This window comes from Papaver somniferum, chromosome 2 (genome assembly GCF_003573695.1).
Source record: "Papaver somniferum cultivar HN1 chromosome 2, ASM357369v1, whole genome shotgun sequence".
NCBI classification, from domain to species: Eukaryota; Viridiplantae; Streptophyta; class Magnoliopsida; order Ranunculales; family Papaveraceae; genus Papaver; species Papaver somniferum.
In genome coordinates, this window is record NC_039359.1 from 139,089,738 (window position 1) to 139,104,629 (window position 14,892).

General features: G+C 36.9%; 2 pseudogenes; both read left to right on the forward strand.

Moving 5' to 3' along the window:
- The first annotated feature begins 3,838 nt into the window (after positions 1–3,838).
- LOC113352067 lies at positions 3,839–5,943 on the forward strand (annotated as a pseudogene).
- Positions 5,944–11,508: 5,565 nt separating this feature from the next.
- LOC113354597 lies at positions 11,509–11,608 on the forward strand (annotated as a pseudogene).
- The last annotated feature ends 3,284 nt before the right edge of the window (positions 11,609–14,892 follow it).

Genomic DNA, 14,892 nt, shown 5'->3' on the forward strand with positions numbered 1-14,892 from the left:
AAGATGTTTTTATTGAAGAAATTATATAACTCAACGAATCTGCAACGCTATATTGGCGTTACAGAGTTCACTATTACAAGGAATAGTTTCTGAAAGAATGCAATTTAGTCACTGGAAGTCTTCAGAAGATAATAATGAAGAGCGATAACTAACTTCTGCAGTTGAATATACGCCTGCTTCTGCGACACACTTCTTCGGTCTTATGTTATTCAGCTTGCCTTGTTCACAGCAACAGAGAAAAATCTCTGCAACTTCTTCTTCTCGGCTCTATAGCCTCTGCTAACTACCCCTAACTCTCGACTATCCTTCATGGGTCTCGAAAAAACTTATATATACTCAGCAAACCCCAAAACTCCCGAGTTAATCTCTTTTTTTCTTCACTCATAAGTCTCGGAATTATTGTTATTTCTTCTCTTCTTTATGAGTATTAGATGTTTTATTTAACCAATCTTTCGTGATATCATCGGATCTTCCAGAATAGCTTCTCTCTATCGCAAGTAACTTCCACAATAAACTCAGGAAATATCTGAGAAGCTTTCTTCCCTGTTTTACCTATAATCGGGTTATCTAGCCAAACTGGGTGAAATCCAATGACCATATCATTCATGTTAAGCCCAAACAGGTCCGACCAAGAAGTTTCAGCAATTAAATCTCTCTAAAATTCACCAAAAACTCGAACCCTAATATCTACCGTGAAAAGTAGATTTTCCCGCCTTTTCTATTTTCAAACGAATGAGAAGATGACCTCCCCCTAACAGAGCTGGGGGTGCGAATAGCAAGTTGGTGCCCCTTAGTAATTGAGGTGCCCCTTATCCAAAATGGAGGTCCTTTTACATTTGTCCTTGGGTGCTTTTATCAATTTTTTCAGGTGCCGATATCATTTTTCGGGGGTGGTTCCAACGTACTTCCGGAGTTCCTTTAACACGTCCCCTGGGTGCCTGTAGTAATTTTCTCCCGCTATCCCAAATACCACTTTTCGAGCCAATTTCTCCACAAGAGTTTATTTCTCCAAAAACACCTACAAAGACATAAAACCCCATAATAAGTACAAAACTGAGCACTAACAATATATATAATTGAGATCAAAGTAGACATATAAATGCGTATATCAAATACCCCCAAAGTTATTATTTGCTAGTCCTCGAGCAAACGTAATCTAGAAAACAAAATCCTAACTCACTGTTGCAGGCATCGCGATTGCACTTAATTAGCATATGCAACAAGTCTTTAAACTCCTAGGTGGCCCTAGTGGCCGAGTTATAGTCTCGAGAGGGTTTATAAGAGGTGTACCCACAAAACCTTTACTCCAGACCCTAACTATCTACGCAGAACCTTGGAATAGCACTAAAGTACCTCCTTGGTTGGCATACTCTCATTGACTACAAGAGGAAGTACCCTGATGCGAAATTACAATTGATGTACACGAGTTTGCACTCACATACTAAAATTCATATATAAGTGACATAGCTCTACTCAAATAGTCGCACTATGGACATCAATATCCGGACTCAAACAAATCACATGAATAGATTAAGAAGATGGAAATAGAAATGGATGGTTGTGAATGGACGTCAATGCCAAGATGAATCCTATGACCTAATGGATTGAGATACTGGTTTTGGAATAATACCAACACAGTTGACATATACAAGGGAACAGTGGTCGATAATCCTAATTCTAGATCAACTCGTATGGCATATACAAGGGAACCAGCGGTCGACTTTATTGAACAATTTATTCTGGTTGGTTTGATGGTGTTTTTTTTTTTTGCGTAACTCAATCACCCTATTTCAACCCAGCAAACATCAACATAAAAAATCTGCAAAAACAAAAACAAAAGTAATAAGATGATTCCGAGATATGGTGAAACTATCATGTTATTTATAACACCTGAGCTCTGTGCAATAGACTCTATTTAGATGTTTCCATCCACTCAAATTGGTTCCTCAACTCTTATAACCAAGATGCTTCCATCCACTTAGATTGGTTAGTGTTATCCTTAATAGGAATAAATTTCTAGGCTCTGGAGTTTAATAATGCAACTAAAAGTTTCTCCCACACCCCCAAACTTAAATCTAACATTGTTCTCAATGTTCTAAAGATGAAACTAAAAGAATGAACAAGGAGAAACTGTTACCACTTGAAGCAAAAGAGTTAAGGAAAGATATTACTGTGTTGCATGAGCATGGGTTACCTCCCAAGAAGTGCTAAGTTTAAAGTCTTCAGCCAGACTTCATATACCACAAAATGGCTAATTACCTTTCAAATCATATATCAATAATCGAAACAACTGTGGGTCAACAAAACCAAATGAAACTGCCACAATTATGAGACAACTGCACCGGATTAGATAAATAAACAAATATAACACAACCTGATCTAAAACTTCTTGCAAGACAACTGGGTTTATCTTCGGTGCCCGCTTGGGATTCATATGAGTGTCTTGAAAAACAGATTCTTCCGAACTATGAGTTTCTAATTCCTGAATTTCCTCCTGGATAGTTTCAAGATGATCAGGTTGTAGAGTCATAAGATATTCAGGTAATACTTCAGGAACACTAGGCTCGATTCCCAAGTTAGGGACTTCTAATGGGGATACTTGACCATCACTACCCCCGAACTTAGGGTAGTCAGTATTCTCAGACAAACCTCTAACTATTGCTTGAATTTCCGAATATTTGGAGTCTTTAAAATACTCAAGAGCTTCTTCTAGTTCTAATGGGGATACTTGACCATCACTTCCAGCAAACACTCTTATCGTGTTTCTTCTTCTCGCCAACATATAAAACATCCTCTTCCAACGAATTACCCTTACTACTCCTCATCTCCTTTTCTTCAGACAAGAGACCACTTGTAACTTCGGAAAGACCCAAAGAATCTTTACCATGTTTTAAGTATGTTACCATATGCTTATAAGATGGTGGAAGTGACAATATGAGACGAAGTGCCTTATCCTCATCATTAACAGTTACTTCTAACGCTTCCAGTTCAGAAACAATTGAATTCAAAACACTGAGATAATTAGCAATAGACGTACCTTCAGCCATCTTCAATGTATGAAATTTCTCTTTCAAGTACAATCTATTCGAACGAGTGTTTGTAATATACAACTCTTCAAGTTTACTCCACAAATCCTTTGTTGTAGTAATCTTTGAGACATTAGCCAAAACATTCTTTGCTAATAATAGTCGTATTTGACTTGTAGCTCTTAAATCAACATCTTCCCAGTCTTCAGGTTTGACACCTCTTTCGGCTTGTCCTTTCGGCGCCTTGACTAATCCCGATTGTATCAAAACATCTTTAACTTGGATTTGTCACAAACCGAAGTTAATAGAACCATCGAACTTCTCTACCTCGAACCGCGTCGAACCCGCAGAAACCTTTGTTGTCATCTTGCTTTTCCCTAAACCTAGCTCTTGATGCCAATTGTTGGGATTTTCACCACAACGCTTTGATCTTTGGGATTAAACGAAGAAGAAAACAAACTACCAAGAGAACAACGATAACGATAAACAATCACACAAGACAAGGATTTACGCGGAAAACCCCAAATTGGGTAAAAACCACGGACAAGAACACGATTTATTCAATTAACCGTAAAGGTTATTACAAAGAGAACTCTTACCTTGTCAAACAGCTCTCACCCTTTACCGAAACCAAGACACTCACAAAGGGACCGAAAACCCTAGCTTTCACCCTTTAGAAGAACTCTTATGATAATGATAACAAGCACTACCAAGGACCCTTATTTATAATAGTTAGGTCCCTAGGTTTAATTCACGGTTTGCTTAACCTCCGAGTGACCGACTTCAATTGAGATCCTACAAACTAGGACTCAATGATCGACTGTGTTTGTGATAAACACAAAACCACCGACCAAGATTTTCTCACACGGTATTGGAGTTCCACAAGTTTTGGACACTCACACAAAACCGTGTCCTAGAATTCAGCTAGCGTCCAACAACCTGGTTTCTTTCGTTTATCTTTTTGCATGTAAGATTTATCCTCCCAATTTGAGCTTGGAATCGGAGACTATACTATAATCAATTGTCTCAGTGAAATTTATGGAGAGAGTGGATTTGCAATTGAAAAATAACTGAAGAATCTTGGAGACCTGGGTTTGATAGCAAAAGAAATCCGTTCATGTCAATCTACCCTGTCTAACTTTAAGCCTGCTCTATTATCTGCTGCCAAGGTTTTGAATGCATTTCATGTCATTGCAAAGAATTCAGGGAAGGGTAATCTGCAGAGAAAAAGAGATGTTATTAGATCACTTCTTGTTGCATCTAGTGATTGTGAACCACTATATATAATCCGTCTTCTGCAGACAAACTTGAGGATTGATTTTGCAGACAGACTGTCTTAGTAGCTTTGGCTCAAGCTGCTGCATATTCTGAAAAACCGTCGACTGACAACCTTTGGGAATTGACATCTTTCATTGAAGAATCTGTAAGAATTTTGAAGCAAGTGTATTCTGTGCACCCTAATTTCGACACCATTGTCTCTTCTGACTGATGGTGTGTTTATGCTGCCGGCTACATGTACTTTCGTTCCAGGCGTTCCAATTGGTCTTATGTTAGCCAAACCCATAAAAGGAGTGCCTGAGATTCTTGAAAAATTCGAGAATAGGGAAATCACATGTGAGTACAAGTATGATTGGGAGCGTGCTCAGATACACTACCTAGAAGATGATTCAGTTAAGATATTCAGCCGAAATGCCGAAAGAAATACTGGAAAGCTTCCCGATGTCGTTGAATCAGTGCAAAGGTTCAAGAAGCCTTCAGTAAGTTCCTTTGTTTTGGATTGTGAAATTGTGGCATTTGACTGCAAAAACAGTAGAATTCTGCCTTTCCAGCAACTGAGCAGCCTGGCACGTAAAAATGTTTCCATAGATGACATAACAGTTCCAGTTTGCATCTTTGCTTTTGATATTTTGTATCTGAATGGTGAACAACTTCTCGAAAATCAATTAAATTTCCGTAGAGAGCATCTTTACAACTCATTTGTGGAAGTACTAGGAGAGTTTAAGTTTGCGAAGGCAGTAACGTCAAACGATCCCAAAACAATTCAGCTTTTTCTTGATACAAAATTATTAACACTAACTAATCATCACCCAAAACTAATCAGGAGGGTAATTTAGGTATTAATATAAATATCCAGATAAGGGGTGACCTAGATTTACTTCTAATGTCTTTACCCAAAATAAAACCATGGTCCTCCAAAAAAACCATGGTCCCCAAAAAATCGTTCTTATTATTAGGGACTTGACTCCAAGCCCAAACACTTTTTACTCCATCCATTTAAGGCTTTTTTGTGTGTAGGAAAAATATAAATTAACTATGAGGCCATTTTTGACCTCATAGTTAATTTATAACTTTCTGCCTAATTGTTGAAATGTTCGGCCTACTGAGATGTTTAAAATTATCAGCCGAACTTGCATTTTAGAACTTCCTTCCTGATTGCTAGATCCTAATTCGACTTATTTGAAATTTTCATAACAAGCCAAACCTATTTTGAGAGTTGTTCGAAAAAAACTTGTTAATGGTTCGGCTTATGTAATGAATATTATGTAATGAATATTGTAAGAGTCGAACCTTCAAGAATACTAGGTTCGGATTGTTAGTTAATTAGTATATATGTTGAACCTTATTATTAATTTTCCTTCATAATATCTAACCTTGTGATATTTTTGTAGATCGTGCTTGGTGAACCTTTACCGATGGAAGATCAACCGGATCCTGTAGACGTAATTCATGAAGATACGAATGATCACTTTCAAAATAATTTGGTATGTAAGAATTTGGTGTTTACCTTTAAGTTGTAGGAATATTCCGAAGTTTTTCTTAAATATTATTTATTTTTGAATGAACATAGACATGGAAAAGTAAACCCGAAGCAAGGGCTTGGGCTGAGGAACACACAATGAAAGAAATTGCGTACTAGTTTGTGGACAACAAAGCCTACGGGATCAGTTTGAAATTATTTGTGAAGTGGAACCTGCGATAACAAGGTGATGTAATTTTAGATAGTGGTAAATAAAGTGTTCGATTCTAAGACTTGTTGATACTGGGTTTAAGACTTCAAAATAAAAGAAATTTATACAAAGGTTTGTCAGAATATCAAGAGATAGTAGGACTTCGGATTCCACCATTAATCACATTCAATCGGTTCATATAATGACTCACAACAATTCTAGCTCTTTTTATGGACTCTATTTTTTTTTCCCAAAGGTTGATTTCTAAAATATTAGATGTAAATCACAAGCATGGTATATCAAGAGCTCGTATGTATAAGCATACTCCATCAAACGAAATCACAACTAACCATTGAAAATCATAAATCAATTGAATCAAGTGCAAAAAATCATTAACAATCAAATATAGTACAAAAAAAAGTGAAATAAGGCTTCCTCCATCGTCCCAGTGTTGGGGTTTAGCTCCTCATGGTAAAAACACGCTCAAAATAATAAATCATGGCTCAAAAGATGTTTTTATTGAAGAAATTATATAACTCAACGAATCTGCAATGCTATATTGGCGTTACAGAGTTCACTTTTACAAGTAATAGTTTCTGAAAGAATGCAATTTAGTCACTGGAAGTCTTTAGAAAATAATAATGAAGAGCGATAACTAACTTCTGCAGTTGAATATACGCCTGCTTCTGTGACGCACTTCTTCAGTCTTATGTTCTTCAGCTTGCCTTGTTCACAGCATCAGAATAAAATCTCTGCAACTTCTTCTTCTCAGCTATATAGCCTCTGCTAACTACCCCTAACTCTCGACTATCCTTCCTGGGTCTCGAAAAAACTTATATATACTCTGCAAACCCCAAAATTCCCGAGTTAATCTCTTTTTTTCTTCACTCATAAGTCTCGGAATTTATGCCATTTCTTCTCTTCTTTACGAGTATTAGCTGTTTTATTTAACCAATCTTTCCTGATATCATCGAATCTTCCAGAATAGCTTCTCTCTATCGCAAGTAACTTCCACAATAAGCTCAGGAAATATCTGAGAAGCTTTCTTCCCTGTTTTACATCTAATCGGGTTATCTAGCCAAACTGGGTGAAATCCAATGACCATATCATTCATGTTAAGCCCAAACAGGTCCCACCAAGAAGTTTCAGCAATTAAATCTATCTAAAATTCACCAAAAACTCGAACCCTAATATCTGCCGTGAAAAGTAGATTTTCCCGCCTTTTCTATTTTCAAACGAAGGAGAAGATGACCTCCCCCTAACAGAGCTGGGGGTGCGAATAGCAAGTTGGTGCCCCTTAGTAATTGAGGTGCCCCTTATCCAAAGTGGGGGTCCTTTTACATTTGTCCTTGGGTGCTTTTATCAATTTTTTCAGGTGCCGATATCATTTTTCGGGGGTGGTTCCAACGTACTTCCGGAGTGCCTTTAACACGTCCCCTGGGTGCCTGTAGTAATTTTCTCCGCGATCCCAAATACCACTTTTCGATCCAATTTCTCCACAAGAGTTTATTTCTCCAAAAACACCTACAAAGACATAAAACCCCATAATAATTACAAAACTGAGCACTAACAATATATATAATTGAGATCAAAATAAACATAAATGCGTATGTCAAATACCCCCAAACTTATTATTTGCTAGTCCTCGAGCAAACGTAATCTAGAAAACAAAATCCTAACTCACTGTTGCAGGCATCGCGATTGCACTTAATTAGCATATGCAACAAGCCTTTAAACCCCTAGGTGGCCCTAGTGGCCGAGTTATAGTCTCGAGAGGGTTTATAAGAGGTGTACCCACGAAACCTTTACTCCAGACCCTAACTATCTACGCAGAACCTTGGAATAGCACTAAAGTACCTCCTTGGTTGGCATACTCTCATTGACTACAAGAGGAAGTACCCTGATGCAAAATTACAATTGATGTACACGAGTTTGCACTCACATACTAAAATTCATATATAAATGACAGAGCGCTACTCAAATAGTCGCACTATGGACATCAATATCCGGACTCAAACAAATCACATGAATAGATTAAGAAGATGGAAATAGAAATGAATGGTTGCGAATGAACGTCAATGCCAAGATGAATCCTATGACCTAATGGATTGAGATACTGGTTTTTGACTAATATCAACACATTTTACATATACAAGGGAACCAATGGTCGATAATCCTAATTCTAGATCAACTTGTCTGGCATATACAAGGAAACCAGCGGTCGATTTTATTGAAAAATTTATTCTGGTTGGTTTGATGGTCTTTTTTTTTTTTGTATCTCAATCACCCTATTTCAACCCAGCAAACATCAACATTAAAAATCGGCAAAAACTAAAACAAAAGTAATAAGATGATTCCGAGATATGGTGAAACTATCATGTTATTTCTAACACCTGAGCTCTGTGCTTTTATGAATAGACTCTATTTAGATGTTTCCATCCACTCAGATTGGTTCCTCAACTCTTACAACCAAGATGCTTCCATCCACTTAGATTGGTTAGTGTTATCCTTAATAGGCATAAATTTCTAGGCTTTGGAGTTTAATAATGCAACTAAAAGTTTCTCCCACACCCCCAAACTTAAATCTAACATTGTTCTCAATGTTCTAAAGATGAAACTAAAAGAATGAACAAGGAGAAATTGTTACCACTTGAAGCAAAAGAGTTAAGGAAAGATATTACTGTGTTGCATGAGCATGGGTTACCTCCCAAGAAGTGCTAAGTTTAAAGTCTTCAGCCAGACTTCATATACCACAAAATGGCTAATTACCTTTCAAATCATATATCAATAGTCGAAACAATTGTGGGTCAACAAAACCAAATAAAACTGCCACAATTATGAGACAACTGCACCGGACTAGATAAATAAACAAATATAACACAACCTGATCTAATACTTCTTGCAAGACAACTGGGTTTATCTTCGGCACCCGCTTGGGATTCATATGAGTGTCTTGAAAAACAGATTCTTCCGAACTATGAGTTTCTAATTCTTGAATTTCCTCCTGGATAGTATCAGGAGGATCAGGTTGTGGAGTCATAAGAGATTCAGGTAATACTTCAGGAACACTAGGCTCGATTCCCAAGTTAGGGACTTCTAATGGGGATACTTGACCTTCACTACCCCCGAACTTAGGGTAGTCAGTATTCTCAGACAAACCTCTAACTATTTTGCTTGAATTTCCGAATATTTGGAGTCTTTAAAATACTCAAGAGCTTCTTCTAGTTCTCTACCACCAAACTTAGAATTTTGGGTGTCTCTATTTAGACTAGTCACAATATTCCTAATATCTAGACCGTCAGGGTCCTGAAAAAGGTCAATTGCTTTCTCTGAGTTATAATCATGTGGTTCATCCTCTAAATGCGTTTGAGGCAGACAAACTATAGAAATTATATGGTTTATATCCTCTATAGTCAACTCTAAAGTTTTCTTATTGTCTTGAACCACGATCTCTGGCCTACTTTCCTGATTGGAAGCTATAATCACATAAAAAGTCTCAGATGGGCCTAAAAATGCATAATTAGGGTCCAACTTAGGAGGACCATCTAAACAAGGGATTAAGGTAGACTCGGAAACTAGTTATGGTTCAAACCTAGCTTTCCATTTATCAGTATCTAACATAGCAATAGAATCCAACAGAGCATTTACTTGTTTAATGTTGTTATCATTATCGAAATTCATGCTAAAATGGTCTAGACAACTCTCTAATGGATCTTCCGATATGATGTTTGGTAATGACTCCTGAACTAAGGTTCCTATCATGTTCACCTCTTCAATGCACGTGTCATCTAGCTCAGAATGTATCTTATTGACATTAAAAATATTCAAGTCAATAGTCATATTACCGAAAGATAGATTCATAATACCATTTCAACAGTTTATGATCGCATTAGACGTAGCTAAAAATGGGCGACCTAAAATCACAGGTATCTGGTTTTCTGGGTCAGGGACAGGTTGGGTATCTAAGACCACAAAATACACATGATAAATAAACTTGTCGACCTCAATAAGAACATCCTCTATAACACCTCGAGGAATTTTAACAAGCCTATCAGCTAAATGCAGTGTTATCTTGGTAGGCTTCAATTCACCAAGTCCTAGTTGTAAGTACACATGGTACGGAAGTAAGTTCACACTAGCTCCCAAGTACAGTAAATCTTTTTCTACCCGATGTTTTCCTATTTTGCAAGCAATGGTAGGGGCACCTGGGTCTTTATACTTAGGAGTTGTGGTTTTCTGAATGATCGAACTTACATGACTAGCTAAAAAGGCTTTTTTAGGGACACTAAGCTTTCGCTTTCGCGTATACATATCCTTGAGGAACTTGGCATAAGCCGGCAGTTGCCTAATTGCTTCTAGTAACGGAAAATTTATGGTAACTTTCTTAAAAACCTCCATTATGTCATTAAAGTCGGATTCATTCTTTGTTGGTACTAATAGCTGGGGAAATGGGGCTCTAGGAATAAAATAGGGTCTCTTGGGAACCGAATTGGCATCATCAAAGATTTTATCAGTCTCCTCAGTTATGGATGGTCCTGAGGAGTGAACTACAATATGCTCACTATCGGGCATGGTTACCTTATTGTCTACAACTCTACCACTCCTAAGGGTGCTAATAGCATTCAGCTGATGTGATGGTTTCGCACTTACTTTATGAACTCCTCTAGGGTTAGGTTGTGTTTGACTAGGGAACCTACCTTTTTCTCTCAAAGATTCCTTTATCATACTAACTTGGTCTTTTAACTCGGAAATAGCTGAGAATTAGCCTGGCTTATATTTTTACTTTCTTCTATGCTTTGTGAAAGAAATTCGTGAATCTTATCAGTGTTTCGAATAAACGAGATGAGAGTTTCTTCTAGACTTGAAATTTTCTTATCAGACGGATTCTGAAACTGAGTCGGTCCTGATGGATTCTTGAAAGCGATTCGTGAATCTTATCAATGTTTCGAATAAACGAGATGAGAGTTTCTTATAAACTTGAAAATTTCTTATCAGACGGATTCTGAAACTGAGTCGGTCCTGGAGGATTCTTAGTATAGACAAAACCTGTGGGAGTATTCGAATTACAAATTGACCTTGATTATGGTCCTTAGACCAAGAGAGGTTCGGATGGTTTCTCCAACCAGGATTATAGGTTTCTGAATATGGGTCAAATTTCTGACAGTTCTCGAATCTAGTGTTATTAGTACAAAGACCATTGGCTTGCTCTTCAATAGTTTGTCCTTCCCAAAAAGGCTCCACTCTAATACTAGTATGACCCAATTCTAAAGATTCTAACCTTTTAGTTATTGCTGCAATTTTGGCATCTAATTCAAACCCTCCTTATAACCTATGTTCCTCTTCTTAGAAGAATTTTTTTTTGGGGTTCCCTACTATTTTCCCATTTTTGGGTCTTTTCGGCGGGTTTATTCAAAAATGTCATCGCATCATCAACTATTTGTTTTTCAAATCCACTTGTACACATAGATTATACTAAGGTTATAGTGGAATAATCTAAACCCTTATAAAAGATCTGAACTAGCCTAACCTTTTCTAAACCATGATGAGGACATTGTGTCAACAAATCATTGAACCTTTCCAAATACATACACAAAGATTCTCCCTCCTGTTGAGAAAACATGCAGATTTGCGTCCTAATAGACGATGTTTTGTGCCTAGGGAAAAAATTGTTCAAAAAGGCAGATGTAAGTTGTTCATATGTTTCGATTGACCCGGAACCAAACTATATAGCCACAATTTGGCTTTATCTTTCAAGGAAAAAGGGAATAACCTAAGTTTCAAAGCATCATCATCAAGGTTTATAATTTTTAGGGTACTACAAATTTCCTCAAAATCCCTAACATGGAAATAAGGGTTGTCATTTTCTTTCCCTAAAAAAATTTGGAGCATCTGTAGGGTCCCAGGTTTAATTTCATAATTTGCTTCTGTTTCAGCTAACCTGATACATGAGGGACGAGTTGTCCTAGTCGGATTCAACAAAGCTTTCAAAGTTTCCATTTCTGGCTCTATCAGAGCAATAGGTTTCTCACCAAGAGACTGACGTTCAAAACTAGACTTTCCAAAATAAGAGCTCTCTAGATTAAGGTAATCAAGATCCTTGTTTACTAAAATGGGACCACTAATTTTTGCTCTAACAAACCGACCTAGAGCGTCTCTTTTACGTTCATGCATACACAAGAATTCAGCAAAAATTTGTGCACATGCAAATGCTGGGCTCACTAATTTAGGTAAGCTTGGGTTACCTACATCAAATATGCCCAAAGGTACGAGGCTGAGGCTTGTGGTGTTTCGGGTGATAACGCCCAGAGGGTTCACCTTACTAAACCACTTGTTTTCCTAAAATCGGTGTCAGTCGCGAACACAATTGGTGTGTGTGTGTGTTTTTTTTCAATAAATAAAATAATAACAAAAATAAACAAACAATAAAAGAAAATTACAAGTCCAAAAAGGAAAAAAGAAACTAATAAAAGTCCAAAAATAATATCTTTGGTTTCTCCTTTTTTTTGGCAAGTTCAACTTTCCGCTTTTAGCGTCGAGTCAATCCTGCACAACAAAAACAAAAATACCAAAGACGTAAAATAAAACAAAAAATCTAAAAAATAAAAATAAAACTACAAAACATAAAACCTAAACCTAAATACAAGTCCGCGTCGGCGGCGCCAAAAATTGATGTAATTTTAGATAGTGGTAAATAAAGTGTTCGATTCTCAGACTTGTTGAGTCTGGGTTTAAGACTTAAAAATAAAAGAAATATATACAAAGGTTTGTCACAATATCAAGAGATACTATGAGTTCCGATTCCACTATTAATCACATTCAATTGGTTCATATAATGACTCACAACAATTCTAGATCTTTTTATGGACTCTATTTTTTTCTTCCAAAGGTTGATTTCTAAAATATTAGATGTAAATCACAGGCATGGTATATCAAAAGCTCTTATGTCTAAGCATACACCATCAAACGAAATCACAATTAATCAATGAAAATCATAAATCAATTGAATCAAGTGCAAAAATTCATAAAGAATCAAATATAGTTACCAAAAAATTGTGAAATAAGGTTTCCTCCGTTGTCCCAGTGTTGGGGTTTAGCTCCTCATGGTAAAAACACGCTCAAAATAATAAATCATGGCTCAAAAGGATTTTTTATTGAAGAAATTATATAACTCAGCGAATCTGCAACGCTGTATTGGCGTTATAGAGTTCACTGTTACAAGGAATAGTTGCTGAAAGAATGCAATTTAGTCACTGGAAGTCTTTAGCAGATAATATTGAAGAGCGACAACTAATTCTGCAGTTGAACTCTGCTAACTACCCCTAACCCTCGACTATCCTTCCTTGGTCTTGAACAAACTTATATATACTCAGCAAACCCCAAAAATCCCGAGTTAATTTTTTTTTCTTCACTCATAAGTCTCGGATTTTTTGCTATTTCTTCTCTTCTTCACGAGTATTAGTTGTCTTATTTAATCAATCTTTCATGATATCATCGAATCTTCTAGAATAACTTCTCTCTATCGCACGTAACTTCCAAAATAAACTCAGGAAATATCCGAGAAGATTTCTTCCTTGTTTTACCTCTAATCAGGTTATCTAGCCAAACTGGGTGAAATCCAATGACCATATCATTCATGTTAAGCCCAAACAGGTCCGACCAATAAGTTTCAGCGGTTAAATCTCTCTAAAATTCACCAAAAACTCGAACCCTAATTTCTGCCATGGAAAGTAGATTTTCCCGCCTTTTCTATTTTCAAATGAAGGAGAAGATGACCTCTCCCTAACGGAACTGAGTGCGAATAGCAAGTTGGTTCCCCTTAGTAATTGAGGTGCCCCTTATCCAAAGTGGGGGGGTCCTTTTACATTTGCCTTTGCTTGCTTTTGTCAATTTTTCGGGTGCCGATATCATTTTTCGGGGGTGGTTCCAACGTACTTCCGGAGTGCCTTTAATTAACACGTCCTCTGGGTGCGTGTAGTAATTTTCTCCTGCGAACCCATATACCACTTTTCGAGCCAATTTCTCCACAAGAGTTTATTTCTCCAAAAACACCTACAAAGACACAAAACCCCATAATAAGTATAAAAATGAGCACTAACAATATATATAATTGAGATTAAAATAGACACATAAATGCGTCTATCACAAGTCTAGAAAGAGTTCTGTATATATTGGGAAAACTGGAAGAAAGAATAAGAAAAAGACGAGGAAAACAAAGTGTCCGTTCAAGATCGTTTTAAACCTCAAGAATAAGTCCCTAAATAAAGATGAAGAGTATTGGGTTATGAACAAAACTATGGATTGTCGTCATAACCACCCACATCCACTTGACCTTCACGGACATGCAAACTTCGCACGACTCAAAACCAACGAAATGCACGAAGAAGGTAAAATGACACGAGCACATATGGAACCATCTAAGATTCTTAGTAAATTGAAGGAGGACAACAAAAATAACAAGTCCACTACGTAAACTATCTACAATGCAAGAAGTACTTTGAGAAGAAATAATTTGCAAGGTAGGATGGTGATGCAACAATTGATATGGTTAGTGGTGAAGCATAACTACGCTTACCAAAAAAAGTTGGATGACTTCTATCAAGTCACATACCTTTTTATTGCACACCTGAAATGCGTCCAATTGGCTCTCTGCTTCTCATTAGTTATTATATTGGACTGCACATACAAAACTAACAAATATGAGATGTCGTTGACGAACATAGATGGGCATAAGTCGAAAAAGGAACCATTCACCGTGGATTTTTGTTTCTTGAAAAACAAGAGGAAAGAAAGTTACGTTTGGGTTAGAATAATTGAAGTTAATCTTTCGGGTGGGTGCTCTTCCTAAAGTGTTCGTATCCAATCAAGATTCATCGTTGATGTATACTATTAATAAAGTATTTCTGGATGCAACCAAGTTC